This window comes from Chenopodium album, chromosome 24 (assembly GCF_948465745.1).
Source record: "Chenopodium album chromosome 24, dcCheAlbu1.1, whole genome shotgun sequence".
Taxonomy (NCBI): domain Eukaryota; kingdom Viridiplantae; phylum Streptophyta; class Magnoliopsida; order Caryophyllales; family Amaranthaceae; genus Chenopodium; species Chenopodium album.
The window spans coordinates 36,743,962-36,754,439 of NC_137857.1; the positions used below are offsets into that span (position 1 = coordinate 36,743,962).

Here is a 10,478-nt window from a genome sequence, read left to right on the forward strand (position 1 = left end):
CTTGGATGCATTAGAATGCAGCCAAGAATTTGTACTTAAATTTTAAACCTAATGGGTCTGGGTCTAAGTTTAATGGGTCGGGTCTGGGTACGGGTCCAAAAAATATAGACCCAGATCTGATCCATGGACCTGTTTTATTTATTGATTTATTTTATTTTATTATGAATAATAATATATATATCAGATGTAATTTTATTAAAAAAAAACCACTTAATCAGATATACTTTAATAATATACTACGGATAGACTTTAGAGAAAGTCGGTACAGCCAAGAAATATAGTTTTTAAGATTTCTTTTTTCATGCATTGTCTTTACTTTTTAATGAACAAATTATTTGTGTGTCAAAATTATGAACAAGTTTTTTTAATGCATCTTTAATTATTTTCAAGTATTAGTATAGTTATAAATTTATAATATATATACTTCGTATAAAAGATTATAAAAAATTAGTAAAAATTAAAGTTAGACCAATTTTGGACCCGTTTTAGACCCAAGACCTGATGGATTTGTGTCTAGATTTGATTTTTTAGGACCCACTAGGTTTAGGTTGGATCTGGGTCCACCTCCAAAATTTCGGGTCTGGGTCTGTGTCAGGATCAGAGTGAACCCGACCCAGACCCTACCCATTGCAATCCCTACTCGGGTGTGCTATCTTATTTTCATTATTGATGAAGTTCAACTATTATTACAAGTTTGTATAGTGTAATGAACCATATGGTAATCTATTTGATTTTGACATTCCTACTTTTTATACTACGTAGTTTTGAATGAAAGTAGTCCAGTAAGATAGTAGTATACATTCTTTCATCGATTCCTTTATTCATCGCAAGTCGTTGTAGTATAGTGGTAAGTATTCCCGCCTGTCACGCGGGTGACCCGGGTTCGATCCCCGGCAACGGCGTTTTTGTTTTTTTTTGATATATTTGAAGCATCGGACAGTTTTATTCTTTGATGCACATTTTCCACAAGTCTCTTGATACCAGCACTGCTTGGAAGGCTGCAATTGGGCAAGCAGAGATCATAAGTTGATCGTATTTATTACCTCAATATAGGCCTTTTCTACTAGGATCGGACATTCGAGAGCAAGTATATATTGACAGGTTTGATATCGAGAAAGAAACACCTAAATTGTGCAAAGAAATGCTGAAATAGTATTACATATACTGATCTATGTGGGCAATGTGGCCTCCTGCTCGAGATGAGTAAAGAAATATGTTATATACTCTCAAGTCTCAACATTATTGATAGTGAACTGTATTTTTCCCTTATTGTTGAATTTTCCACTTGTACGTTATTTTTATCAGTTTGTAAGTTTTTCCCTATTTGTGTTTATTTGTTGTTCCAATCCCAACAACTCAAATGCAATTCGCCCATACTATGAACAAGGATCTAATGCAAACAACTTGAATACTTAATATATGATCATGCATAATGCATAATAAAACGTAACGATGTTGGGATAGAAATCCCTTATTAAATAATAATAATTAAAAAAAAAAAGGATAACTAGATTGATTACTACACTTAATTTTATAAGCTTAAAAACTTCGAGTTTTTCCAAAGCTCAGGTAAGTTGAACATCGTTAGATCATTAGTCAAACCATATATTATAGGACTGTTTTGGTGGTTCAGCAGTCCCATTCCTGAGGTCGAGGGGAACATTTCCAATCTGCAAAAAAACCGCAAGTACATTCTCCGCAACACCAAGTCGCAAAATTGCACTTCCCGTCTCTAGCGACACAAGTAAGAGGTTTGGTTCCAGCACCAATCCCTTCAAACATAATGTTCGAGAGCGGATGATGGTAATCGAGTGGGCGGCCAGCCGAGTTGGTTGTCAAAACCACCAAAAAGGTGAGCATTAGTACAATACTAACACTCTTTTTCTTCACCATCTCCATCTAAGCTTCTTTGTTTTGGAGTTTTGAATAAAATGTTTTTTGTTACTTGATAGTGAGTTCGTTGCTTGATAAGATTGAGTATGTGTCCTATTTTATACTCCTTAGTCCTTACATAGATAGGCCAAGGCATTCATTTACGTTGCATGTGCGTGCAGGTGAAGTGATCAGATTTACATTACTCATAAGTATTGGTACTCGTAATTTACTCGGTAACAACATTTATTTATGTAAATATTTACTACTGTATACAAGATAGTCGTCGATAATATTCTTTATTACGGATTACAAAGAACTACTCCCTCCGTCCTATACTACATTTCTACTTCTAACATATTCCTCACATAATAGAGATAAGTAGGAATGTGATTTAGGGACGGAGGGAGTACAAAAGATCTAAAAGTTATTCTGTTTGAGCTAAGTTTGAAATGGATTAAGCTTAGTTTTAATATTTTTGTGCGAGCTTGTCTTGATAAGAGGATGTTGTCATGTTCAAGCTTTGTTCATTAATGAGCTTTATCCATTAATAGAAAGACACATGATCGATCTCACGTTTGTATTAATTAGAAGTGTTTCGGGGTTTTTTGTGAACTCCTCGGATACTGGTCGCGTTTTCCTGACAATGAGACTCGGACACCTGCAAAATTCGCCTCCGACGATCAAGTTAGAGATCGGAAAAGCTAGAGAGAGAAAGTAGAGAGAAGTTGGAGCTCTTTAATGCTCTATTTTTATGTTATGTCACAATCCACCCCTCCCATCATAAATGATTGGGGTATTTATAGGGGTGGGAACATGTGCCCCTCTAGGGTTTGTACCCTAGAATTCCGTGACGTGATTGGCTGCGCAATCAGGAGCCGCCACGTGTCATGGGGGGGCGCGTTTTACGGCTTTCAAGGTTTTCTCGGGATTTGAGCCTGATGTAATAAAGGTCTTTTTCTCTTTCTGATGCTGTATTGTGTACTAAAGGCAGCTGACACGTGTCACCCTAACAAGAGGACACGTGTCGCCCTCTCATAGGGCCACGTGTCAGTACGAGATTGGGCCACGTACTTGGGGTATTTTTACCCTAAACAAGAAGTACGATTACATATGCCTAGAGTTGACTGTTCTTAGATATGTAATCGCGTGCAAAAAGCAAGACATATATATTACATATATATATATATATATATATATATATATATATTTGACACGTATTTAAATTAATTGATTACCATTTAAAAATTTTGAACGCTCAACTATTAGCTATGCTTAGACCATGCAGAATGGGTCATTCGGGTTGGATACGAATCAAATTTGATTTTATTTTATAGAATTTTAGAGGTGTACTGTTGAAAATATTTTTTCTCTTAAATTTCGTCAAAATCTTTAATTTATTTTCTACTAAGAGCGAGTTTACATTTACCGAATTGAATTGATTGGAGCTGAAATGAACTGAATTTAGCTGAAATGAACATTTTATGAGAGAGGGAAATTAGGAGCTGAACTGAACTGAACTAAACTAAACTGATTGGAGTTAAACTAAACTAAAATTAAGTAAATGTGAACAGACCTATACAACAATTTGGATTTACAAGTGAGATTTCATTCTTGGACTTGATGTAGGTGTTTATGGCCTATTTTTAGGCTTCATGTTGTAAGGTTAATTATTGGGCTATTTAAATTCATTAATTCATTCTTGGAAATTAAATTTACTAAAAAATAATCCAAGCTATTTTTGTTGCGTGAACATTTATTGAAACTAAAAATGAATTTTGCTATTGATGATATGAATTACGGAGTATTGGCATATCTGTGCAAAATGATATGCCGAATTAGCATTGCTAGTCATTCAGACAATGAGACAAGGTTAGGATTAAGTATCTACTTGAATATGGGTGTTCAAGTGTCGGACTCGGTCATTTTATAGAGAAAAAGTGGAGTTTTTAATTAAGATGAAGAATTCGAGTTTCGAGTCCATCACAATACAACACGACATGAATTTTTTTTTTATGTAAATAAGGGTGTTGTAAGTAACATAGCCCAATTGTCATTCTACCAAAAAAAAATAGCCCAATTGTCATTTTATACGGAGTACATAGATACTAGATCATCGAACCATGCATACAACAACATATTAATGTAGTTGGGATAAATTTCCCTTATTTTCATGTTATAATACGAGTACGAAGTACGTAAGAAAACAATATAACTAAATTGAAGAACTACACTTCATTTGTAAGCTTTTTTTTTTTTTTTTTTTTTTTAAATTTATAAGCTTAAAAACTCTTAATTTTTCAATTCTAAAGGCAACTTGATCTAAACATCGTTAGATCATTAGTCAAAATATATTATTGTTGGACTTAGCTTGTTTTGGTGGTTCAACAGTCCCAATCCTGAGGTCGGGGGGAACACCTCCAATCTGCGAAAAATCCGCACGTACATCCTCCGCAACACCAAGTCGCAAAATTGCACTTCCCGTCTTTGCCGACACAAGTGAGAGGTTTATTGCCACCACCAATCCCTTCTAACATAATGTTTGACAGGGGATAATCGAGTGGGCGGGCAGCCGAGGTGGTTTGAGGTATAGTTGTCAAGACCACCAAAAAGATGAGCGTTAGTACAACAACGCTCGTTTTCTTCACCATCTCCATCTAAGCTTCTACTCGTAAGATATTTGTTTTAGAGAGTTATGAACGTTTAGTTGTTACTAAGATAGTGAATTCGTTGCTTATTGATAAGATTGAGTGTGTGCCCTATTTTATAAATGGGCCTAGGCATACATTCACGTTCCATGTGCGTGCAGGTGAACTGGTGAAGTGATCAGATTAGCATTACTTGTAGTATTGGTACTCGTAATTTACTCGGTAACAACATTATTTAATTTATTGTATTACCCTGTACAAGGATAACATTCTTTATTATTCGTACTAGAAAGTTAGGGATAGTTCAAGTGGATAAAGCTCCCCTTCCGGTTTCAGGTGATCCTAGGATCGATTCTCATCACTCGCCCTTGTGGCTCTTTAAACACCAAAAAACATTCGTTATTACTACAAATGATTGAAAGTATGCAAAGTTTATTCTGTTTGAGCTGAGCTTGAAATGAAGTAATAATAATGTGTGAGTTAGCTCTAGCTTTTAATTTTTTTTGTGAGTTTTTCTTGTTAAGAGATTGTCATATTCGACCTTTGTTCACTAACAAGCTCAATTTTGCAAGTTGAGTTAAAGCTCGAGCTTGAACAAACTAAATTCGGGCTTATAATCCTTGAGACCTTGAGTTACCACCTAAAAAATTGATTTCTTTAATTTTTTATATATCCTCACCCCATGACCATACTAACCCTGACCCATCACATCCAGCCTGCACCCTTTGATCTAATGCTAGCGAAAAATAGAATATATGAATGAATAATGTATACAAGTACATTGTAAGATGAGTAACATCTATTGCATGTATGTCTGTATGATATGGATTTGATCTTTATAATAATATATTTGTATAATCGAAGTTTTACTAGTTGATCACAAGGTCAATATGTGTCAATGAACGAACTAAGTATTAAGTACAACTCGTTTTGAATCATGCCTACACGCATCACATAACATATGCCATAAATCCACATCACGTACAGGAGTGCAAAAATCGGAACAGTATCAATCGGCTTCATATGATTTATATCAAATCATTTTATATCAAATGGAATCGTACCAAAGCAATGGTTGGCCTGAACTACTTCATGTAACACATATTTTAAATCTTTTTTTTTTTGTATGAAATCTTTAATTATTTTAGTTTAAAAGATTTTCAGATTAACACATAATATATAATTATATACTGTACAAGCTAAGAATAAATAATGATCAATTTCTAAATAAAGCGATCCGCAAAACAAATAAAAAGGCACTTGATCGATCTCATATTAGGAAGTAGTAAAATTATGCCTAAAGTTGACTTTTCTTAGATATGTAATCTCGCATCTATCTTTTAATTCTTTTATTATTAGTTAACACGTATTTATATCTACGAGGTATATTATTACTATTTTAAAAATTCCCAATTCTCAACTCTTAGCTATGCCACATCAACACTCTAAATGCCTACGTGAACAACACACATGTAGTTGAAGTTGCTTGGTTCAGGGAATTGACCTTTTAACATGAAATTAAAACCTGATATAAGTTGTTGAGATGAGTAATCAATTTTGATTCGATTTGATAGGAATTTAGAGGTGCTGAAAATATTTTTCTCATGAATAAAACTTGTCAAAATCTGCTACTAACTAGGTTAGGTTTTGTGCCATACACGAGTTTCATTATTTAATTGTTTTCAATTTGACACTATATTTGATTATAAAAATTTAATGTCTAAAATAATACTTTCTCCATTCCATTAATATTGCGACAAGGTCACAAGGATGTAATTACGTATTCCAAATCACATTTTATATGTTAATAATTGTATATAAGAGGAATTTGATATTGTGGATGTTATCAGTTGAAGAATTTCAGGGAAAAATGCAGAGAGAATTAAGAGAAATCAGAGGAAAAGCTAAATAGAATTTGTGTTTGTTTATTTCTGAATAATCGATTATTACAACTTCAGGGAATATATATAGATTCTAATACATAAGAAAAGCTAGAAGAAAACTTCTTGATCAAGCTAAATCTAGCTGGCAAAACTCATAACAGAATCTGTAATAACCCGAGCCTAGCTGGCATTCTTCATAACAAACTTTCTAACAACCCGAGCCTAGTCAGCAACCTTCTAGTAACTTCCAGCAGTATGCTCAATGCCCCCCCTCAAGTTGGGAGGTGAAGAATTCATACCCAACTTGGGCAGAAGAGAATTCAACTGGGGAGAGGGTACAGACTTAGTAAAGATATCTGCTAGCTAACAATGAGAAGGAACATAGGCCAAACTGAGAAGTCCTTCCAACACTTTATCTCTAGTAAAGTGACAGTCAATTTCGATATGCTTAGTCCTCTCATGAAAGACAGGATTCTTTGCAATGTATAGAGCTGATTGACTATCACAATGCAAAGTAACAGGTTTCAAATTTTCAACACCCAATTCTTCCAATATTCTAACAGCCCATGTAACCTCAGAGGCTGCAGCAGCCATTGCCCTGTACTCAGCCTCTGCAGAAGACTTAGATATCAGGCTTTGCTTCTTTGACTTCCAAGCAATAGGTGAACCACCTAATAAGAGAATGTAACCAGTAATAGACTTTCTAGAATCAGCATAACTAGCCCAGTCAGAATCAGAGAAAGCCTGTAAAGTCAGCTTGTTAGATGCTCTGAGTAGAATACCTTCCCAATCAGAATGAGCAACATAGCTCAAAGTATGAATAAAGGGCCTGGAAATGACTTGTCCTGGGAAGATGCATAAATTGACTTAGAGCTTGCACAGAAAAAGTAAGATCTGGTCTAGTGTGTGTCAAGAAATTAAGCTTCCCAACAAGTGACCTGTACTGTTCTGAATTTGAGATCAAATCACCATCATCATGTTGTAGCTTAAGAGTAAGAGGTAAAGGAGTAGCTGCTTTGGATTTCAAAGGAACACCACAATCAAGTAACAATTCCTTAGTAAACTTTTTCTGGCTCAGAACAACCCCTTCACTAGTATACCCAACTTCAATACCAAGAAAGTAGCTCAGCCTGCCCAAATCTTTAATACTGAACAAATGGTGTAAATGATGCTTTAAATCTGAAATAGCACCATGATCAGTACCTGTCAGAATTATATCATCAACATAAACTGCTGCTATTGCCACCAGTCCATTATTCTTCCTGATAAACAAACTGTAATCATTCTTGGATTGCTGAAAACCCAATAGGTTAAGAGACTCAACAAGCTTCTCAAACCACTGTCTAGAAGCTTGTTTCAAGCCATACAGTGACTTCTTTAACCTACACACCTTGTTCTCAGGATTAGAAATGCCTTCTGGAACCTTCATGTACACTTCCTCTTTCAATTCTCCATGCAAAAATGCATTATTGACATCAAGCTGAAAGAGATCCCAACCTTTACTAACAACAACAACAAGTAGGCATCTAATAGTATTCATCTTGACAACTGGGCTAAAGGTTTCTTCATAATCAATCCCATATTTTTGATTGAATCCCTTAGCAACTAGACTTGCCTTGCATCTTTCCAAGTCACCATTTGCTTTTTGTTGCATTTTGTAAACCCATTTGCACCCAATAGCCTTTTTTCCTTTAGGCAAAGAAACCAATTCCCAAGTTTCATTCTTAAGTAAGGCATTAACCTCTTTTTCCATAGCATCAACCCAAATAGGGTCAGCAGCAGCCTCAGAATAAGTGAGAGGTTCATGAACAACACAGGAATTTGCAAGAAAACACATATGAGTAGAAGAATAAGATCTGAAAGAAACTAGACCACACCAGTGTTCTGTATTCTGAGTGTCAGCAGTAGCTGTATGACAATGATATATGTCAAACTTGGATGGAAATTTGTGAGGTCTAGTTGATTTTATGAGAGAAATATCTTGAGAAGTATCTTGTGAAACGGAAAGTAGTAAGACAGGTGTAGTTGCAGGGAAGACAGGTGATTGTTCTGGTGAAGAATCAATATTTTGGGAAAAAGAAATCTCAGAGGTTGTGGAAGAAATAGAAGAAGAAGGAGAAGAAGAAAAAGTAGATTCAGAGGAAAAAGAATGAGAAGGGAAATAAGAATCTGAGAGAATCTCATCATGAGAAGGAAGAGAAGTTGAGGCTCGTAAGTAAATAGCAGAAGAAAGAAAAGAATCAGGATTTTCCTTTTTGTAGAAAAGGTGATAGGGAAAATGTTTTTCATGGAATTTTACATTTCTGGTAACTTTGATCTTGTGAGTACTAAGATCAAGTAACTTGTAACCTTTCTGACTCACCGAGTATCCCAAGAAAACACAGGGTTCTGCCCTTTCATCCAACTTATTTCTATGAACCCTAGATGTTGTTGCAAAACACAAGCAACCAAAAATTCTTAAGTGTGAAAGATCAGGAACAAAACCATTAAGTCTCATGAAAGGTCAATCATTGTTTATTACCCTTAAAGGCATTCTGTTCATCAAATAAACAGCACACAAAACACAATCACCCCAAAATCTATCAGGAACCCTAGACTGAATGAATAGAGCCCTAGCTGTCTCTAGTATATGCTTATGTTTCCTTTCAACTACACCATTCTGTTGTGGTGTGTCACTACAACTGGTTTGGTGAAAAATACCATGATCTGCTAACAACCTTTTCATATCCCCCTCAATCAGTTCCTGAGCATTGTCAGATCTAATCACCTTAATACTAGCATAATACTGAGTAGAAATCAAGGCAAAGAAATAAGACATAATTCCTGCAACTTCAGATTTATTCTTTAACAAATGTACCCAGGTAAATCTTGAGAAATCATCCACTATTGTCAAAAATTGATTACAACCAGTGTGAGTTTTGATAGGATGAGGACCCCAAAGATCAATATGAACAAGCTCAAAAGGGGAAGAAGTCTTAATGCAACTAGTAGGAAAGGGTAATCTAGACTACTTAGCTTTAGGACAGACCTGACAAATTGTAGATGCTAAGCAATTATTTACATCACAATCAGGTTTAATCACCTTAAAATGCCCAAAAGACAAATGACCTAGCCTAAGATGCCACAGCTTTGCTTCTTTAATTGCATCTTGACTAGCTTTATTTTCTGAGACTAATGTTGTTCTGTCATTAGCTTCCTAATCTTGAAATTTATACAGTCCTGCTCTCATATTACCAAGATGAAATAACTGACATGTCTGTGTTTGAACAAAACACTTGTCATGAGTAAAATGCAACTCACAACTCAGATCTTTGCACAATTTGTGCACAGAAATCAAATTAAATTTGAAATCAGGGACATGTAAAACATTAAGCAAAGAAATGTCATCATTCAACTTAATTACTCCATTGTTTTTAACTAGAATTCTGCTGCCATCAGGTATAGTAATATAAGAAGGTGTAAGGACTGATTTAAGTTCAGCAAACAGAGTGATGTCAGAGCAAATATGATCAGTTGCTCCACTATCAAGCAACCATTTATCAGCTGAACTAGAAAATAAGCAAAGATTACCTGCCATCATAGCATGACTCTTTGCATTGATCTCTTTAGCTTCTGCTTCCTTTTGAGACCTCATGTAAGTCATGAATTGATTGTACTGTTTTAAAGTAACATGATCAGAAGAAGCATCATCAACTTCCATTGCTTCCTGATCAGCAGAAGACATGGCAGCAACACGTTTATCCTTAAAACCTTTGAAATCAGCAGGATAACCTTTCAGTTTATAACATCTGTCAATACTGTGCCCTGGTATTTCACAATGAGTGCAATAGAACCTGGAACCAGGTTTAGCAAACCTCTGGTCACCAGTAGATGTCCTAAACTGTGGCTGAATATTAGACTTTGGAAAACCAGGATTAGGAAAACCAGGAGGTTGTGACCTAAAATTCCTGCCAGAATGAAAAACAGAATTTCCACCAGAATTTGGAGCTGAATTATAGAATTTCCTCTTATCAGCCAAAAAAGCCATAGATTTAGTGTTACTGCACATCTGAGAGATTTCCTTATGTTTCTCCTC

The 10,478-nt window shown here is 35.3% G+C and overlaps 1 non-coding gene across 1 annotated transcript; it reads left to right on the forward strand.

The window, feature by feature from the left end:
• The first annotated feature begins 830 nt into the window (after positions 1 to 830).
• Positions 831 to 902, forward strand: TRNAD-GUC (transfer RNA aspartic acid (anticodon GUC)). The gene has a single exon. It is a non-coding gene; the product is annotated as a tRNA-Asp (tRNA).
• Positions 903 to 10,478: the final 9,576 nt, after the last annotated feature.